Source organism: Diachasmimorpha longicaudata, unplaced genomic scaffold (genome assembly GCF_034640455.1).
Source record: "Diachasmimorpha longicaudata isolate KC_UGA_2023 unplaced genomic scaffold, iyDiaLong2 ctg00000061.1, whole genome shotgun sequence".
Taxonomy (NCBI): Eukaryota; Metazoa; Arthropoda; class Insecta; order Hymenoptera; family Braconidae; genus Diachasmimorpha; species Diachasmimorpha longicaudata.
This window is the reverse complement of record NW_026973897.1, coordinates 1051435-1072541: the sequence shown is the minus strand read 5'-3', so window position 1 is coordinate 1072541 and position 21107 is coordinate 1051435.

Below are 21107 nucleotides of genomic sequence, written 5' to 3'. Positions count from 1 at the left end.
TGAGCAGTGGTCGCGAAGAAAACGATGTTGCATCAGTTTGCTTGGTTATTCGACGTGCTGAAACCGAATATGATGCCAGATTTCGTCTAGGTGCAGCCAAAAAAAAGTGATTCCCACGATGTCGTAAAAACGCATATGTATAATCGACTTTTTCTCGAAGACAAATCGTTCCCACTTAAACTTTGCGCATTGCACTCGTGTTGTTCGACGAGACGAAGCTATTGCACGCGGTTTTATCCGCCTACGACAATGTGTACTCATTTTATATGTCATCATATCGAACCCGAATATCAACTTCTATGATTGAGTTTTTCGTGAGCAGTGGTCGCGAAGAAAACGATGTTGCATCAGTTTCCTTGGTTATTCGACGTGCTGAAACCGAATATGATGCCAGATTTAGTCTAGGTGCAGCCAAAAAAAAAGTGATTCCCACGATGTCGTAAAAACGCATATGTATAATCGACTTTTTCTCGAAGACAAATCGTTCCCACTTAAACTTTGCGCATTGCACTCGTGTTGTTCGACGAGACGAAGCTATTGCACGCGGTTTTATCGGCCTACGACAAGGTGTACTCAAGTTATATGTCATCATATCGAACCCGAATATCAACTTCTATGATTGAGTTTTTCGTGAGCAGTGGTCGCGAAGAAAACGATGTTGCATCAGTTTCCTTGGTTATTCGACGTGCTGAAACCGAATATGATGCCAGATTTAGTCTAGGTGCAGCCAAAAAAAAGTGATTCCCACGATGTCGTAAAAACGCATATGTATAATCGACTTTTTCTCGACGACAAATCGTTCCCACTTAAACTTTGCGCATTGCACTCGTGTAGTTCGACGAGACGAAGCTATTGCACGCGGTTTTATCGGCCTACGACAATGTGTACTCATTTTATATGTCATCATATCGAACCCGAATATCAACTTCTATGATTGAGTTTTTCGTGAGCAGTGTTCGCGAAGAAAACGATGTTGCATCAGTTTCCTTGGTTATTCGACGTGCTGAAACCGAATATGATGCCAGATTTAGTCTAGGTGCAGCCAAAAAAAAGTGATTCCCACGATGTCGTAAAAACGCATATGTATAATCGACTTTCTCTCGACGACAAATCGTTCCCACTTAAACTTTGCGCATTGCACTCGTGTAGTTCGACGAGACGAAGCTATTGCACGCGGTTTTATCGGCCTACGACAATGTGTACTCATTTTATATGTCATCATATCGAACCCGAATATCAACTTCTATGATTGAGTTTTTCGTGAGCAGTGGTCGCGAAGAAAACGATGTTGCATCAGTTTCCTTGGTTATTCGACGTGCTGAAACCGAATATGATGCCAGATTTCGTCTAGGTGCAGCCAAAAAAAAGTGATTCCCACGATGTCGTAAAAACGCATATGTATAATCGACTTTTTCTCGAAGACAAATCATTCCCACTTAAACTTTGCGCATTGCACTCGTGTAGTTCGACGAGACGAAGCTATTGCACGCGGTTTTATCGGCCTACGATAATGTGTACTCAAGTTATATGTCATCATATCGAACCCGAATATCAACTTCTATGATTGAGTCTTTCGTGAGCAGTGGTCGCGAAGAAAACGATGTTGCATCAGTTTCCTTGGTTATTCGACGTGCTGAAACCGAATATGATGCCAGATTTCGTCTAGGTGCAGCCAAAAAAAAGTGATTCCCACGATGTCGTAAAAACGCATATGTATAATCGACTTTTTCTCGAAGACAAATCGTTCCCACTTAAACTTTGCGCATTGCACTCGTGTAGTTCGACGAGACGAAGCTATTGCACGCGGTTTTATCGGCCTACGACAATGTGTACTCATTTTATATGTCATCATATCGAACCCGAATATCAACTTCTATGATTGAGTTTTTCGTGAGCAGTGGTCGCGAAGAAAACGATGTTGCATCAGTTTCCTTGGTTATTCGACGTGCTGAAACCGAATATGATGCCAGATTTCGTCTAGGTGCAGCCAAAAAAAAGTGATTCCCACGATGTCGTAAAAACGCATATGTATAATCGACTTTTTCTCGAAGACAAATCGTTCCCACTTAAACTTTGCGCATTGCACTCGTGTTGTTCGACGAGACGAAGCTATTGCACGCGGTTTTATCGGCCTACGACAAGGTGTACTCAAGTTATATGTCATCATATCGAACCCGAATATCAACTTCTATGATTGAGTTTTTCGTGAGCAGTGGTCGCGAAGAAAACGATGTTGCATCAGTTTCCTTGGTTATTCGACGTGCTGAAACCGAATATGATGCCAGATTTAGTCTAGGTGCAGCCAAAAAAAAGTGATTCCCACGATGTCGTAAAAACGCATATGTATAATCGACTTTTTCTCGACGACAAATCGTTCCCACTTAAACTTTGCGCATTGCACTCGTGTAGTTCGACGAGACGAAGCTATTGCACGCGGTTTTATCGGCCTACGACAATGTGTACTCATTTTATATGTCATCATATCGAACCCGAATATCAACTTCTATGATTGAGTTTTTCGTGAGCAGTGGTCGCGAAGAAAACGATGTTGCATCAGTTTCCTTGGTTATTCGACGTGCTGAAACCGAATATGATGCCAGATTTAGTCTAGGTGCAGCCAAAAAAAAAGTGATTCCCACGATGTCGTAAAAACGCATATGTGTAATCGACTTTTTCTCGAAGACAAATCGTTCCCACTTAAACTTTGCGCATTGCACTCGTGTTGTTCGACGAGACGAAGCTATTGCACGCGGTTTTATCGGCCCACGACAAGGTGTACTCAAGTTATATGTCATCATATCGAACCCGAATATCAACTTCTATGATTGAGTTTTTCGTGAGCAGTGGTCGCGAAGTAAACGATGTTGCATCAGTTTCCTTGGTTATTCGACGTGCTGAAACCGAATATGATGCCAGATTTCGTCTAGGTGCAGCCAAAAAAAAGTGATTCCCACGATGTCGTAAAAACGCATATGTATAATCCACTTTTTCTCGAAGACAAATCGTTCCCACTTAAACTTTGCGCATTGCACTCGTGTTGTTCGACGAGACGAAGCTATTGCACGCGGTTTTATCGGCCTACGACAAGGTGTACTCAAGTTATATGTCATCATATCGAACCCGAATATCAACTTCTATGATTGAGTTTTTCGTGAGCAGTGGTCGCGAAGAAAACGATGTTGCATCAGTTTGCTTGGTTATTCGACGTGCTGAAACCGAATATGATGCCAGATTTCGTCTAGGTGCAGCCAAAAAAAAGTGATTCCCACGATGTCGTAAAAACGCATATGTATAATCGACTTTTTCTCGAAGACAAATCGTTCCCACTTAAACTTTGCGCATTGCACTCGTGTTGTTCGACGAGACGAAGCTATTGCACGCGGTTTTATCCGCCTACGACAATGTGTACTCATTTTATATGTCATCATATCGAACCCGAATATCAACTTCTATGATTGAGTTTTTCGTGAGCAGTGGTCGCGAAGAAAACGATGTTGCATCAGTTTCCTTGGTTATTCGACGTGCTGAAACCGAATATGATGCCAGATTTAGTCTAGGTGCAGCCAAAAAAAAAGTGATTCCCACGATGTCGTAAAAACGCATATGTATAATCGACTTTTTCTCGAAGACAAATCGTTCCCACTTAAACTTTGCGCATTGCACTCGTGTTGTTCGACGAGACGAAGCTATTGCACGCGGTTTTATCGGCCTACGACAAGGTGTACTCAAGTTATATGTCATCATATCGAACCCGAATATCAACTTCTATGATTGAGTTTTTCGTGAGCAGTGGTCGCGAAGAAAACGATGTTGCATCAGTTTCCTTGGTTATTCGACGTGCTGAAACCGAATATGATGCCAGATTTAGTCTAGGTGCAGCCAAAAAAAAGTGATTCCCACGATGTCGTAAAAACGCATATGTATAATCGACTTTTTCTCGACGACAAATCGTTCCCACTTAAACTTTGCGCATTGCACTCGTGTAGTTCGACGAGACGAAGCTATTGCACGCGGTTTTATCGGCCTACGACAATGTGTACTCATTTTATATGTCATCATATCGAACCCGAATATCAACTTCTATGATTGAGTTTTTCGTGAGCAGTGTTCGCGAAGAAAACGATGTTGCATCAGTTTCCTTGGTTATTCGACGTGCTGAAACCGAATATGATGCCAGATTTAGTCTAGGTGCAGCCAAAAAAAAGTGATTCCCACGATGTCGTAAAAACGCATATGTATAATCGACTTTCTCTCGACGACAAATCGTTCCCACTTAAACTTTGCGCATTGCACTCGTGTAGTTCGACGAGACGAAGCTATTGCACGCGGTTTTATCGGCCTACGACAATGTGTACTCATTTTATATGTCATCATATCGAACCCGAATATCAACTTCTATGATTGAGTTTTTCGTGAGCAGTGGTCGCGAAGAAAACGATGTTGCATCAGTTTCCTTGGTTATTCGACGTGCTGAAACCGAATATGATGCCAGATTTCGTCTAGGTGCAGCCAAAAAAAAGTGATTCCCACGATGTCGTAAAAACGCATATGTATAATCGACTTTTTCTCGAAGACAAATCGTTCCCACTTAAACTTTGCGCATTGCACTCGTGTAGTTCGACGAGACGAAGCTATTGCACGCGGTTTTATCGGCCTACGACAATGTGTACTCAAGTTATATGTCATCATATCGAACCCGAATATCAACTTCTATGATTGAGTCTTTCGTGAGCAGTGGTCGCGAAGAAAACGATGTTGCATCAGTTTCCTTGGTTATTCGACGTGCTGAAACCGAATATGATGCCAGATTTCGTCTAGGTGCAGCCAAAAAAAAGTGATTCCCACGATGTCGTAAAAACGCATATGTATAATCGACTTTTTCTCGAAGACAAATCGTTCCCACTTAAACTTTGCGCATTGCACTCGTGTAGTTCGACGAGACGAAGCTATTGCACGCGGTTTTATCGGCCTACGACAATGTGTACTCATTTTATATGTCATCATATCGAACCCGAATATCAACTTCTATGATTGAGTTTTTCGTGAGCAGTGGTCGCGAAGAAAACGATGTTGCATCAGTTTCCTTGGTTATTCGACGTGCTGAAACCGAATATGATGCCAGATTTAGTCTAGGTGCAGCCAAAAAAAAAGTGATTCCCACGATGTCGTAAAAACGCATATGTATAATCGACTTTTTCTCGAAGACAAATCGTTCCCACTTAAACTTTGCGCATTGCACTCGTGTTGTTCGACGAGACGAAGCTATTGCACGCGGTTTTATCGGCCTACGACAAGGTGTACTCAAGTTATATGTCATCATATCGAACCCGAATATCAACTTCTATGATTGAGTTTTTCGTGAGCAGTGGTCGCGAAGAAAACGATGTTGCATCAGTTTCCTTGGTTATTCGACGTGCTGAAACCGAATATGATGCCAGATTTAGTCTAGGTGCAGCCAAAAAAAAGTGATTCCCACGATGTCGTAAAAACGCATATGTATAATCGACTTTTTCTCGAAGACAAATCGTTCCCACTTAAACTTTGCGCATTGCACTCGTGTAGTTCGACGAGACGAAGCTATTGCACGCGGTTTTATCGGCCTACGACAAGGTGTACTCAAGTTATATGTCATCATATCGAACCCGAATATCAACTTCTATGATTGAGTTTTTCGTGAGCAGTTGTCGCGAAGAAAACGATGTTGCATCAGTTTCCTTGGTTATTCGACGTGCTGAAACCGAATATGATGCCAGATTTAGTCTAGTTGCAGCCAAAAAAAAGTGATTCCCACGATGTCGTAAAAACGCATATGTATAATCGACTTTTTCTCGAAGACAAATCGTTCCCACTTAAACTTTGCGCATTGCACTCGTGTTGTTCGACGAGACGAAGCTATTGCACGCGGTTTTATCGGCCTACGACAAGGTGTACTCAAGTTATATGTCATCATATCGAACCCGAATATCAACTTCTATGATTGAGTTTTTCGTGAGCAGTGGTCGCGAAGAAAACGATGTTGCATCAGTTTCCTTGGTTATTCGACGTGCTGAAACCGAATATGATGCCAGATTTAGTCTAGGTGCAGCCAAAAAAAAGTGATTCCCACGATGTCGTAAAAACGCATATGTATAATCGACTTTTTCTCGACGACAAATCGTTCCCACTTAAACTTTGCGCATTGCACTCGTGTAGTTCGACGAGACGAAGCTATTGCACGCGGTTTTATCGGCCTACGACAATGTGTACTCATTTTATATGTCATCATATCGAACCCGAATATCAACTTCTATGATTGAGTTTTTCGTGAGCAGTGGTCGCGAAGAAAACGATGTTGCATCAGTTTCCTTGGTTATTCGACGTGCTGAAACCGAATATGATGCCAGATTTAGTCTAGGTGCAGCCAAAAAAAAGTGATTCCCACGATGTCGTAAAAACGCATATGTATAATCGACTTTCTCTCGACGACAAATCGTTCCCACTTAAACTTTGCGCATTGCACTCGTGTAGTTCGACGAGACGAAGCTATTGCACGCGGTTTTATCGGCCTACGACAAGGTGTACTCAAGTTATATGTCATCATATCGAACCCGAATATCAACTTCTATGATTGAGTTTTTCGTGAGCAGTTGTCGCGAAGAAAACGATGTTGCATCAGTTTCCTTGGTTATTCGACGTGCTGAAACCGAATATGATGCCAGATTTAGTCTAGGTGCAGCCAAAAAAAAGTGATTCCCACGATGTCGTAAAAACGCATATGTATAATCGACTTTCTCTCGACGACAAATCGTTCCCACTTAAACTTTGCGCATTGCACTCGTGTAGTTCGACGAGACGAAGCTATTGCACGCGGTTTTATCGGCCTACGACAATGTGTACTCAAGTTATATGTCATCATATCGAACCCGAATATCAACTTCTATGATTGAGTCTTTCGTGAGCAGTGGTCGCGAAGAAAACGATGTTGCATCAGTTTCCTTGGTTATTCGACGTGCTGAAACCGAATATGATGCCAGATTTCGTCTAGGTGCAGCCAAAAAAAAGTGATTCCCACGATGTCGTAAAAACGCATATGTATAATCGACTTTTTCTCGAAGACAAATCGTTCCCTATTAAACTTTGCGCATTGCACTCGTGTAGTTCGACGAGACGAAGCTATTGCACGCGGTTTTATCGGCCTACGACAATGTGTACTCAAATTATATGTCATCATATCGAACCCGAATATCAACTTCTATGATTGAGTCTTTCGTGAGCAGTGGTCGCGAAGAAAACGATGTTGCATCAGTTTCCTTGGTTATTCGACGTGCTGAAACCGAATATGATGCCAGATTTCGTCTAGGTGCAGCCAAAAAAAAGTGATTCCCACGATGTCGTAAAAACGCATATGTATAATCGACTTTTTCTCGAAGACAAATCGTTCCCACTTAAACTTTGCGCATTGCACTCGTGTAGTTCGACGAGACGAAGCTATTGCACGCGGTTTTATCGGCCTACGACAATGTGTACTCATTTTATATGTCATCATATCGAACCCGAATATCAACTTCTATGATTGAGTTTTTCGTGAGCAGTGGTCGCGAAGAAAACGATGTTGCATCAGTTTCCTTGGTTATTCGACGTGCTGAAACCGAATATGATGCCAGATTTAGTCTAGGTGCAGCCAAAAAAAAAGTGATTCCCACGATGTCGTAAAAACGCATATGTATAATCGACTTTTTCTCGAAGACAAATCGTTCCCACTTAAACTTTGCGCATTGCACTCGTGTAGTTCGACGAGACGAAGCTATTGCACGCGGTTTTATCGGCCTACGACAATGTGTACTCATTTTATATGTCATCATATCGAACCCGAATATCAACTTCTATGATTGAGTTTTTCGTGAGCAGTGGTCGCGAAGAAAACGATGTTGCATCAGTTTCCTTGGTTATTCGACGTGCTGAAACCGAATATGATGCCAGATTTAGTCTAGGTGCAGCCAAAAAAAAAGTGATTCCCACGATGTCGTAAAAACGCATATGTATAATCGACTTTTTCTCGAAGACAAATCGTTCCCACTTAAACTTTGCGCATTGCACTCGTGTTGTTCGACGAGACGAAGCTATTGCACGCGGTTTTATCGGCCTACGACAAGGTGTACTCAAGTTATATGTCATCATATCGAACCCGAATATCAACTTCTATGATTGAGTTTTTCGTGAGCAGTGGTCGCGAAGAACACGATGTTGCATCAGTTTCCTTGGTTATTCGACGTGCTGAAACCGAATATGATGCCAGATTTAGTCTAGGTGCAGCCAAAAAAAAGTGATTCCCACGATGTCGTAAAAACGCATATGTATAATCGACTTTTTCTCGACGACAAATCGTTCCCACTTAAACTTTGCGCATTGCACTCGTGTAGTTCGACGAGACGAAGCTATTGCACGCGGTTTTATCGGCCTACGCCAATGTGTACTCAAGTTATATGTCATCATATCGAACCCGAATATCAACTTCTATGATTGAGTTTTTCGTGAGCAGTTGTCGCGAAGAAAACGATGTTGCATCAGTTTCCTTGGTTATTCGACGTGCTGAAACCGAATATGATGCCAGATTTAGTCTAGGTGCAGCCAAAAAAAAGTGATTCCCACGATGTCGTAAAAACGCATATGTATAATCGACTTTTTCTCGAAGACAAATCGTTCCCACTTAAACTTTGCGCATTGCACTCGTGTTGTTCGACGAGACGAAGCTATTGCACGCGGTTTTATCGGCCTACGACAAGGTGTACTCAAGTTATATGTCATCATATCGAACCCGAATATCAACTTCTATGATTGAGTTTTTCGTGAGCAGTGGTCGCGAAGAAAACGATGTTGCATCAGTTTCCTTGGTTATTCGACGTGCTGGAACCGAATATGATGCCAGATTTAGTCTAGGTGCAGCCAAAAAAAAGTGATTCCCACGATGTCGTAAAAACGCATATGTATAATCGACTTTTTCTCGACGACAAATCGTTCCCACTTAAACTTTGCGCATTGCACTCGTGTAGTTCGACGAGACGAAGCTATTGCACGCGGTTTTATCGGCCTACGACAATGTGTACTCATTTTATATGTCATCATATCGAACCCGAATATCAACTTCTATGATTGAGTTTTTCGTGAGCAGTGGTCGCGAAGAAAACGATGTTGCATCAGTTTCCTTGGTTATTCGACGTGCTGAAACCGAATATGATGCCAGATTTAGTCTAGGTGCAGCCAAAAAAAAGTGATTCCCACGATGTCGTAAAAACGCATATGTATAATCGACTTTTTCTCGACGACAAATCGTTCCCACTTAAACTTTGCGCATTGCACTCGTGTAGTTCGACGAGACGAAGCTATTGCACGCGGTTTTATCGGCCTACGACAATGTGTACTCATTTTATATGTCATCATATCGAACCCGAATATCAACTTCTATGATTGAGTTTTTCGTGAGCAGTGTTCGCGAAGAAAACGATGTTGCATCAGTTTCCTTGGTTATTCGACGTGCTGAAACCGAATATGATGCCAGATTTAGTCTAGGTGCAGCCAAAAAAAAGTGATTCCCACGATGTCGTAAAAACGCATATGTATAATCGACTTTCTCTCGACGACAAATCGTTCCCACTTAAACTTTGCGCATTGCACTCGTGTAGTTCGACGAGACGAAGCTATTGCACGCGGTTTTATCGGCCTACGACAATGTGTACTCATTTTATATGTCATCATATCGAACCCGAATATCAACTTCTATGATTGAGTTTTTCGTGAGCAGTGGTCGCGAAGAAAACGATGTTGCATCAGTTTCCTTGGTTATTCGACGTGCTGAAACCGAATATGATGCCAGATTTCGTCTAGGTGCAGCCAAAAAAAAGTGATTCCCACGATGTCGTAAAAACGCATATGTATAATCGACTTTTTCTCGAAGACAAATCGTTCCCACTTAAACTTTGCGCATTGCACTCGTGTAGTTCGACGAGACGAAGCTATTGCACGCGGTTTTATCGGCCTACGACAATGTGTACTCAAGTTATATGTCATCATATCGAACCCGAATATCAACTTCTATGATTGAGTCTTTCGTGAGCAGTGGTCGCGAAGAAAACGATGTTGCATCAGTTTCCTTGGTTATTCGACGTGCTGAAACCGAATATGATGCCAGATTTCGTCTAGGTGCAGCCAAAAAAAAGTGATTCCCACGATGTCGTAAAAACGCATATGTATAATCGACTTTTTCTCGAAGACAAATCGTTCCCACTTAAACTTTGCGCATTGCACTCGTGTTGTTCGACGAGACGAAGCTATTGCACGCGGTTTTATCGGCCTACGACAAGGTGTACTCAAGTTATATGTCATCATATCGAACCCGAATATCAACTTCTATGATTGAGTTTTTCGTGAGCAGTGGTCGCGAAGAAAACGATGTTGCATCAGTTTGCTTGGTTATTCGACGTGCTGAAACCGAATATGATGCCAGATTTCGTCTAGGTGCAGCCAAAAAAAAGTGATTCCCACGATGTCGTAAAAACGCATATGTATAATCGACTTTTTCTCGAAGACGAATCGTTCCCACTTAAACTTTGCGCATTGCACTCGTGTTGTTCGACGAGACGAAGCTATTGCACGCGGTTTTATCGGCCTACGACAAGGTGTACTCAAGTTATATGTCATCATATCGAACCCGAATATCAACTTCTATGATTGAGTTTTTCGTGAGCAGTGGTCGCGAAGAAAACGATGTTGCATCAGTTTCCTTGGTTATTCGACGTGCTGAAACCGAATATGATGCCAGATTTAGTCTAGGTGCAGCCAAAAAAAAGTGATTCCCACGATGTCGTAAAAACGCATATGTATAATCGACTTTTTCTCGACGACAAATCGTTCCCACTTAAACTTTGCGCATTGCACTCGTGTAGTTCGACGAGACGAAGCTATTGCACGCGGTTTTATCGGCCTACGACAATGTGTACTCATTTTATATGTCATCATATCGAACCCGAATATCAACTTCTATGATTGAGTTTTTCGTGAGCAGTGGTCGCGAAGAAAACGATGTTGCATCAGTTTCCTTGGTTATTCGACGTGCTGAAACCGAATATGATGCCAGATTTAGTCTAGGTGCAGCCAAAAAAAAGTGATTCCCACGATGTCGTAAAAACGCATATGTATAATCGACTTTCTCTCGACGACAAATCGTTCCCACTTAAACTTTGCGCATTGCACTCGTGTAGTTCGACGAGACGAAGCTATTGCACGCGGTTTTATCGGCCTACGACAATGTGTACTCATTTTATATGTCATCATATCGAACCCGAATATCAACTTCTATGATTGAGTTTTTCGTGAGCAGTGGTCGCGAAGAAAACGATGTTGCATCAGTTTCCTTGGTTATTCGACGTGCTGAAACCGAATATGATGCCAGATTTAGTCTAGGTGCAGCCAAAAAAAAGTGATTCCCACGATGTCGTAAAAACGCATATGTATAATCGACTTTTTCTCGAAGACAAATCGTTCCCACTTAAACTTTGCGCATTGCACTCGTGTAGTTCGACGAGACGAAGCTATTGCACGCGGTTTTATCGGCCTACGACAAGGTGTACTCAAGTTATATGTCATCATATCGAACCCGAATATCAACTTCTATGATTGAGTTTTTCGTGAGCAGTTGTCGCGAAGAAAACGATGTTGCATCAGTTTCCTTGGTTATTCGACGTGCTGAAACCGAATATGATGCCAGATTTAGTCTAGGTGCAGCCAAAAAAAAGTGATTCCCACGATGTCGTAAAAACGCATATGTATAATCGACTTTTTCTCGAAGACAAATCGTTCCCACTTAAACTTTGCGCATTGCACTCGTGTTGTTCGACGAGACGAAGCTATTGCACGCGGTTTTATCGGCCTACGACAAGGTGTACTCAAGTTATATGTCATCATATCGAACCCGAATATCAACTTCTATGATTGAGTTTTTCGTGAGCAGTGGTCGCGAAGAAAACGATGTTGCATCAGTTTCCTTGGTTATTCGACGTGCTGAAACCGAATATGATGCCAGATTTAGTCTAGGTGCAGCCAAAAAAAAGTGATTCCCACGATGTCGTAAAAACGCATATGTATAATCGACTTTTTCTCGACGACAAATCGTTCCCACTTAAACTTTGCGCATTGCACTCGTGTAGTTCGACGAGACGAAGCTATTGCACGCGGTTTTATCGGCCTACGACAATGTGTACTCATTTTATATGTCATCATATCGAACCCGAATATCAACTTCTATGATTGAGTTTTTCGTGAGCAGTGGTCGCGAAGAAAACGATGTTGCATCAGTTTCCTTGGTTATTCGACGTGCTGAAACCGAATATGATGCCAGATTTAGTCTAGGTGCAGCCAAAAAAAAGTGATTCCCACGATGTCGTAAAAACGCATATGTATAATCGACTTTCTCTCGACGACAAATCGTTCCCACTTAAACTTTGCGCATTGCACTCGTGTAGTTCGACGAGACGAAGCTATTGCACGCGGTTTTATCGGCCTACGACAAGGTGTACTCAAGTTATATGTCATCATATCGAACCCGAATATCAACTTCTATGATTGAGTTTTTCGTGAGCAGTTGTCGCGAAGAAAACGATGTTGCATCAGTTTCCTTGGTTATTCGACGTGCTGAAACCGAATATGATGCCAGATTTAGTCTAGGTGCAGCCAAAAAAAAGTGATTCCCACGATGTCGTAAAAACGCATATGTATAATCGACTTTCTCTCGACGACAAATCGTTCCCACTTAAACTTTGCGCATTGCACTCGTGTAGTTCGACGAGACGAAGCTATTGCACGCGGTTTTATCGGCCTACGACAATGTGTACTCATTTTATATGTCATCATATCGAACCCGAATATCAACTTCTATGATTGAGTTTTTCGTGAGCAGTGGTCGCGAAGAAAACGATGTTGCATCAGTTTCCTTGGTTATTCGACGTGCTGAAACCGAATATGATGCCAGATTTAGTCTAGGTGCAGCCAAAAAAAAAGTGATTCCCACGATGTCGTAAAAACGCATATGTATAATCGACTTTTTCTCGAAGACAAATCGTTCCCACTTAAACTTTGCGCATTGCACTCGTGTAGTTCGACGAGACGAAGCTATTGCACGCGGTTTTATCGGCCTACGACAATGTGTACTCATTTTATATGTCATCATATCGAACCCGAATATCAACTTCTATGATTGAGTTTTTCGTGAGCAGTGGTCGCGAAGAAAACGATGTTGCATCAGTTTCCTTGGTTATTCGACGTGCTGAAACCGAATATGATGCCAGATTTAGTCTAGGTGCAGCCAAAAAAAAAGTGATTCCCACGATGTCGTAAAAACGCATATGTATAATCGACTTTTTCTCGAAGACAAATCGTTCCCACTTAAACTTTGCGCATTGCACTCGTGTTGTTCGACGAGACGAAGCTATTGCACGCGGTTTTATCGGCCTACGACAAGGTGTACTCAAGTTATATGTCATCATATCGAACCCGAATATCAACTTCTATGATTGAGTTTTTCGTGAGCAGTGGTCGCGAAGAAAACGATGTTGCATCAGTTTCCTTGGTTATTCGACGTGCTGAAACCGAATATGATGCCAGATTTAGTCTAGGTGCAGCCAAAAAAAAGTGATTCCCACGATGTCGTAAAAACGCATATGTATAATCGACTTTTTCTCGACGACAAATCGTTCCCACTTAAACTTTGCGCATTGCACTCGTGTAGTTCGACGAGACGAAGCTATTGCACGCGGTTTTATCGGCCTACGCCAATGTGTACTCAAGTTATATCTCATCATATCGAACCCGAATATCAACTTCTATGATTGAGTTTTTCGTGAGCAGTGGTCGCGAAGAAAACGATGTTGCATCAGTTTCCTTGGTTATTCGACGTGCTGAAACCGAATATGATGCCAGATTTAGTCTAGGTGCAGCCAAAAAAAAGTGATTCCCACGATGTCGTAAAAACGCATATGTATAATCGACTTTCTCTCGACGACAAATCGTTCCCACTTAAACTTTGCGCATTGCACTCGTGTAGTTCGACGAGACGAAGCTATTGCACGCGGTTTTATCGGCCTACGACAATGTGTACTCATTTTATATGTCATCATATCGAACCCGAATATCAACTTCTATGATTGAGTTTTTCGTGAGCAGTGGTCGCGAAGAAAACGATGTTGCATCAGTTTCCTTGGTTATTCGACGTGCTGAAACCGAATATGATGCCAGATTTCGTCTAGGTGCAGCCAAAAAAAAGTGATTCCCACGATGTCGTAAAAACGCATATGTATAATCGACTTTTTCTCGAAGACAAATCGTTCCCACTTAAACTTTGCGCATTGCACTCGTGTAGTTCGACGAGACGAAGCTATTGCACGCGGTTTTATCGGCCTACGACAATGTGTACTCAAGTTATATGTCATCATATCGAACCCGAATATCAACTTCTATGATTGAGTCTTTCGTGAGCAGTGGTCGCGAAGAAAACGATGTTGCATCAGTTTCCTTGGTTATTCGACGTGCTGAAACCGAATATGATGCCAGATTTCGTCTAGGTGCAGCCAAAAAAAAGTGATTCCCACGATGTCGTAAAAACGCATATGTATAATCGACTTTTTCTCGAAGACAAATCGTTCCCACTTAAACTTTGCGCATTGCACTCGTGTAGTTCGACGAGACGAAGCTATTGCACGCGGTTTTATCGGCCTACGACAATGTGTACTCATTTTATATGTCATCATATCGAACCCGAATATCAACTTCTATGATTGAGTTTTTCGTGAGCAGTGGTCGCGAAGAAAACGATGTTGCATCAGTTTCCTTGGTTATTCGACGTGCTGAAACCGAATATGATGCCAGATTTAGTCTAGGTGCAGCCAAAAAAAAAGTGATTCCCACGATGTCGTAAAAACGCATATGTATAATCGACTTTTTCTCGAAGACAAATCGTTCCCACTTAAACTTTGCGCATTGCACTCGTGTAGTTCGACGAGACGAAGCTATTGCACGCGGTTTTATCGGCCTACGACAATGTGTACTCATTTTATATGTCATCATATCGAACCCGAATATCAACTTCTATGATTGAGTTTTTCGTGAGCAGTGGTCGCGAAGAAAACGATGTTGCATCAGTTTCCTTGGTTATTCGACGTGCTGAAACCGAATATGATGCCAGATTTAGTCTAGGTGCAGCCAAAAAAAAGTGATTCCCACGATGTCGTAAAAACGCATATGTATAATCGACTTTCTCTCGACGACAAATCGTTCCCACTTAAACTTTGCGCATTGCACTCGTGTAGTTCGACGAGACGAAGCTATTGCACGCGGTTTTATCGGCCTACGACAAGGTGTACTCAAGTTATATGTCATCATATCGAACCCGAATATCAACTTCTATGATTGAGTTTTTCGTGAGCAGTTGTCGCGAAGAAAACGATGTTGCATCAGTTTCCTTGGTTATTCGACGTGCTGAAACCGAATATGATGCCAGATTTAGTCTAGGTGCAGCCAAAAAAAAGTGATTCCCACGATGTCGTAAAAACGCATATGTATAATCGACTTTTTCTCGAAGACAAATCGTTCCCACTTAAACTTTGCGCATTGCACTCGTGTTGTTCGACGAGAGGAAGCTATTGCACGCGGTTTTATCGGCCTACGACAAGGTGTACTCAAGTTATATGTCATCATATCGAACCCGAATATCAACTTCTATGATTGAGTTTTTCGTGAGCAGTGGTCGCGAAGAAAACGATGTTGCATTAGTTTCCTTGGTTATTCGACGTGCTGAAACCGAATATGATGCCAGATTTAGTCTAGGTGCAGCCAAAAAAAAGTGATTCCCACGATGTCGTAAAAACGCATATGTATAATCGACTTTCTCTCGACGACAAATCGTTCCCACTTAAACTTTGCGCATTGCACTCGTGTAGTTCGACGAGACGAAGCTATTGCACGCGGTTTTATCGGCCTACGACAATGTGTACTCATTTTATATGTCATCATATCGAACCCGAATATCAACTTCTATGATTGAGTTTTTCGTGAGCAGTGGTCGCGAAGAAAACGATGTTGCATCAGTTTCCTTGGTTATTCGACGTGCTGAAACCGAATATGATGCCAGATTTCGTCTAGGTGCAGCCAAAAAAAAGTGATTCCCACGATGTCGTAAAAACGCATATGTATAATCGACTTTTTCTCGAAGACAAATCGTTCCCACTTAAACTTTGCGCATTGCACTCGTGTAGTTCGACGAGACGAAGCTATTGCACGCGGTTTTATCGGCCTACGACAATGTGTACTCATTTTATATGTCATCATATCGAACCCGAATATCAACTTCTATGATTGAGTTTTTCGTGAGCAGTGGTCGCGAAGAAAACGATGTTGCATCAGTTTCCTTGGTTATTCGACGTGCTGAAACCGAATATGATGCCAGATTTAGTCTAGGTGCAGCCAAAAAAAAAGTGATTCCCACGATGTCGTAAAAACGCATATGTATAATCGACTTTTTCTCGAAGACAAATCGTTCCCACTTAAACTTTGCGCATTGCACTCGTGTAGTTCGACGAGACGAAGCTATTGCACGCGGTTTTATCGGCCTACGACAATGTGTACTCATTTTATATGTCATCATATCGAACCCGAATATCAACTTCTATGATTGAGTTTTTCGTGAGCAGTGGTCGCGAAGAAAACGATGTTGCATCAGTTTCCTTGGTTATTCGACGTGCTGAAACCGAATATGATGCCAGATTTAGTCTAGGTGCAGCCAAAAAAAAAGTGATTCCCACGATGTCGTAAAAACGCATATGTATAATCGACTTTTTCTCGAAGACAAATCGTTCCCACTTAAACTTTGCGCATTGCACTCGTGTTGTTCGACGAGACGAAGCTATTGCACGCGGTTTTATCGGCCTACGACAAGGTGTACTCAAGTTATATGTCATCATATCGAACCCGAATATCAACTTCTATGATTGAGTTTTTCGTGAGCAGTGGTCGCGAAGAAAACGATGTTGCATCAGTTTCCTTGGTTATTCGACGTGCTGAAACCGAATATGATGCCAGATTTAGTCTAGGTGCAGCCAAAAAAAAGTGATTCCCACGATGTCGTAAAAACGCATATGTATAATCGACTTTTTCTCGACGACAAATCGTTCCCACTTAAACTTTGCGCATTGCACTCGTGTAGTTCGACGAGACGAAGCTATTGCACGCGGTTTTATCGGCCTACGCCAATGTGTACTCAAGTTATATCTCATCATATCGAACCCGAATATCAACTTCTATGATTGAGTTTTTCGTGAGCAGTGGTCGCGAAGAAAACGATGTTGCATCAGTTTCCTTGGTTATTCGACGTGCTGAAACCGAATATGATGCCAGATTTAGTCTAGGTGCAGCCAAAAAAAAGTGATTCCCACGATGTCGTAAAAACGCATATGTATAATCGACTTTCTCTCGACGACAAATCGTTCCCACTTAAACTTTGCGCATTGCACTCGTGTAGTTCGACGAGACGAAGCTATTGCACGCGGTTTTATCGGCCTACGACAATGTGTACTCATTTTATATGTCATCATATCGAACCCGAATATCAACTTCTATGATTGAGTTTTTCGTGAGCAGTGGTCGCGAAGAAAACGATGTTGCATCAGTTTCCTTGGTTATTCGACGTGCTGAAACCGAATATGATGCCAGATTTCGTCTAGGTGCAGCCAAAAAAAAGTGATTCCCACGATGTCGTAAAAACGCATATGTATAATCGACTTTTTCTCGAAGACAAATCGTTCCCACTTAAACTTTGCGCATTGCACTCGTGTAGTTCGACGAGACGAAGCTATTGCACGCGGTTTTATCGGCCTACGACAATGTGTACTCAAGTTATATGTCATCATATCGAACCCGAATATCAACTTCTATGATTGAGTCTTTCGTGAGCAGTGGTCGCGAAGAAAACGATGTTGCATCAGTTTCCTTGGTTATTCGACGTGCTGAAACCGAATATGATGCCAGATTTCGTCTAGGTGCAGCCAAAAAAAAGTGATTCCCACGATGTCGTAAAAACGCATATGTATAATCGACTTTTTCTCGAAGACAAATCGTTCCCACTTAAACTTTGCGCATTGCACTCGTGTAGTTCGACGAGACGAAGCTATTGCACGCGGTTTTATCGGCCTACGACAATGTGTACTCATTTTATATGTCATCATATCGAACCCGAATATCAACTTCTATGATTGAGTTTTTCGTGAGCAGTGGTCGCGAAGAAAACGATGTTGCATCAGTTTCCTTGGTTATTCGACGTGCTGAAACCGAATATGATGCCAGATTTAGTCTAGGTGCAGCCAAAAAAAAAGTGATTCCCACGATGTCGTAAAAACGCATATGTATAATCGACTTTTTCTCGAAGACAAATCGTTCCCACTTAAACTTTGCGCATTGCACTCGTGTAGTTCGACGAGACGAAGCTATTGCACGCGGTTTTATCGGCCTACGACAATGTGTACTCATTTTATATGTCATCATATCGAACCCGAATATCAACTTCTATGATTGAGTTTTTCGTGAGCAGTGGTCGCGAAGAAAACGATGTTGCATCAGTTTCCTTGGTTATTCGACGTGCTGAAACCGAATATGATGCCAGATTTAGTCTAGGTGCAGCCAAAAAAAAGTGATTCCCACGATGTCGTAAAAACGCATATGTATAATCGACTTTCTCTCGACGACAAATCGTTCCCACTTAAACTTTGCGCATTGCACTCGTGTAGTTCGACGAGACGAAGCTATTGCACGCGGTTTTATCGGCCTACGACAAGGTGTACTCAAGTTATATGTCATCATATCGAACCCGAATATCAACTTCTATGATTGAGTTTTTCGTGAGCAGTTGTCGCGAAGAAAACGATGTTGCATCAGTTTCCTTGGTTATTCGACGTGCTGAAACCGAATATGATGCCAGATTTAGTCTAGGTGCAGCCAAAAAAAAGTGATTCCCACGATGTCGTAAAAACGCATATGTATAATCGACTTTTTCTCGAAGACAAATCGTTCCCACTTAAACTTTGCGCATTGCACTCGTGTTGTTCGACGAGAGGAAGCTATTGCACGCGGTTTTATCGGCCTACGACAAGGTGTACTCAAGTTATATGTCATCATATCGAACCCGAATATCAACTTCTATGATTGAGTTTTTCGTGAGCAGTGGTCGCGAAGAAAACGATGTTGCATTAGTTTCCTTGGTTATTCGACGTGCTGAAACCGAATATGATGCCAGATTTAGTCTAGGTGCAGCCAAAAAAAAGTGATTCCCACGATGTCGTAAAAACGCATATGTATAATCGACTTTTTCTCGACGACAAATCGTTCCCACTTAAACTTTGCGCATTGCACTCGTGTAGTTCGACGAGACGAAGCTATTGCACGCGAATTTATCGGCCTACGACAATGTGTACTCATTTTATATGTCATCATATCGAACCCGAATATCAACTTCTATGATTGAGTTTTTCGTGAGCAGTGGTCGCGAAGAAAACGATGTTGCATCAGTTTCCTTGGTTATTCGACGTGCTGAAACCGAATATGATGCCAGATTTAGTCTAGGTGCAGCCAAAAAAAAGTGATTCCCACGATGTCGTAAAAACGCATATGTATAATCGACTTTCTCTCGACGACAAATCGTTCCCACTTAAACTTTGCGCATTGCACTCGTGTAGTTCGACGAGACGAAGCTATTGCACGCGGTTTTATCGGCCTACGACAATGTGTACTCAAGTTATATGTCATCATATCGAACCCGAATATCAACTTCTATGATTGAGTCTTTCGTGAGCAGTGGTCGCGAAGAAAACGATGTTGCATCAGTTTCCTTGGTTATTCGACGTGCTGAAACCGAATATGATGCCAGATTTCGTCTAGGTGCAGCCAAAAAAAAGTGATTCCCACGATGTCGTAAAAACGCATATGTATAATCGACTTTTTCTCGAAGACAAATCGTTCCCACTTAAACTTTGCGCATTGCACTCGTGTAGTTCGACGAGACGAAGCTATTGCACGCGGTTTTATCGGCCTACGACAATGTGTACTCAAATTATATGTCATCATATCGAACCCGAATATCAACTTCTATGATTGAGTCTTTCGTGAGCAGTGGTCGCGAAGAAAACGATGTTGCATCAGTTTCCTTGGTTATTCGACGTGCTGAAACCGAATATGATGCCAGATTTCGTCTAGGTGCAGCCAAAAAAAAGTGATTCCCACGATGTCGTAAAAACGCATATGTATAATCGACTTTTTCTCGAAGACAAATCGTTCCCACTTAAACTTTGCGCATTGCACTCGTGTAGTTCGACGAGACGAAGCTATTGCACGCGGTTTTATCGGCCTACGACAATGTGTACTCATTTTATATGTCATCATATCGAACCCGAATATCAACTTCTATGATTGAGTTTTTCGTGAGCAGTGGTCGCGAAGAAAACGATGTTGCATCAGTTTCCTTGGTTATTCGACGTGCTGAAACCGAATATGATGCCAGATTTAGTCTAGGTGCAGCCAAAAAAAAGTGATTCCCACGATGTCGTAAAAACGCATATGTATAATCGACTTTTTCTCGAAGACAAATCGTTCCCACTTAAACTTTGCGCATTGCACTCGTGTTGTTCGACGAGACGAAGCTATTGCACGCGGTTTTATCGGCCTACGACAAGGTGTACTCAAGTTATATGTCATCATATCGAACCCGAATATCAACTTCTATGATTGAGTTTTTCGTGAGCAGTGGTCGCGAAGAAAACGATGTTGCATCAGTTTGCTTGGTTATTCGACGTGCTGAAACCGAATATGATGCCAGATTTCGTCTAGGTGCAGCCAAAAAAAAGTGATTCCCACGATGTCGTAAAAACGCATATGTATAATCGACTTTTTCTCGAAGACAAATCGTTCCCACTTAAACTTTGCGCATTGCACTCGTGTTGTTCGACGAGACGAAGCTATTGCACGCGGTTTTATCGGCCTACGACAAGGTGTACTCAAGTTATATGTCATCATATCGAACCCGAATATCAACTTCTATGATT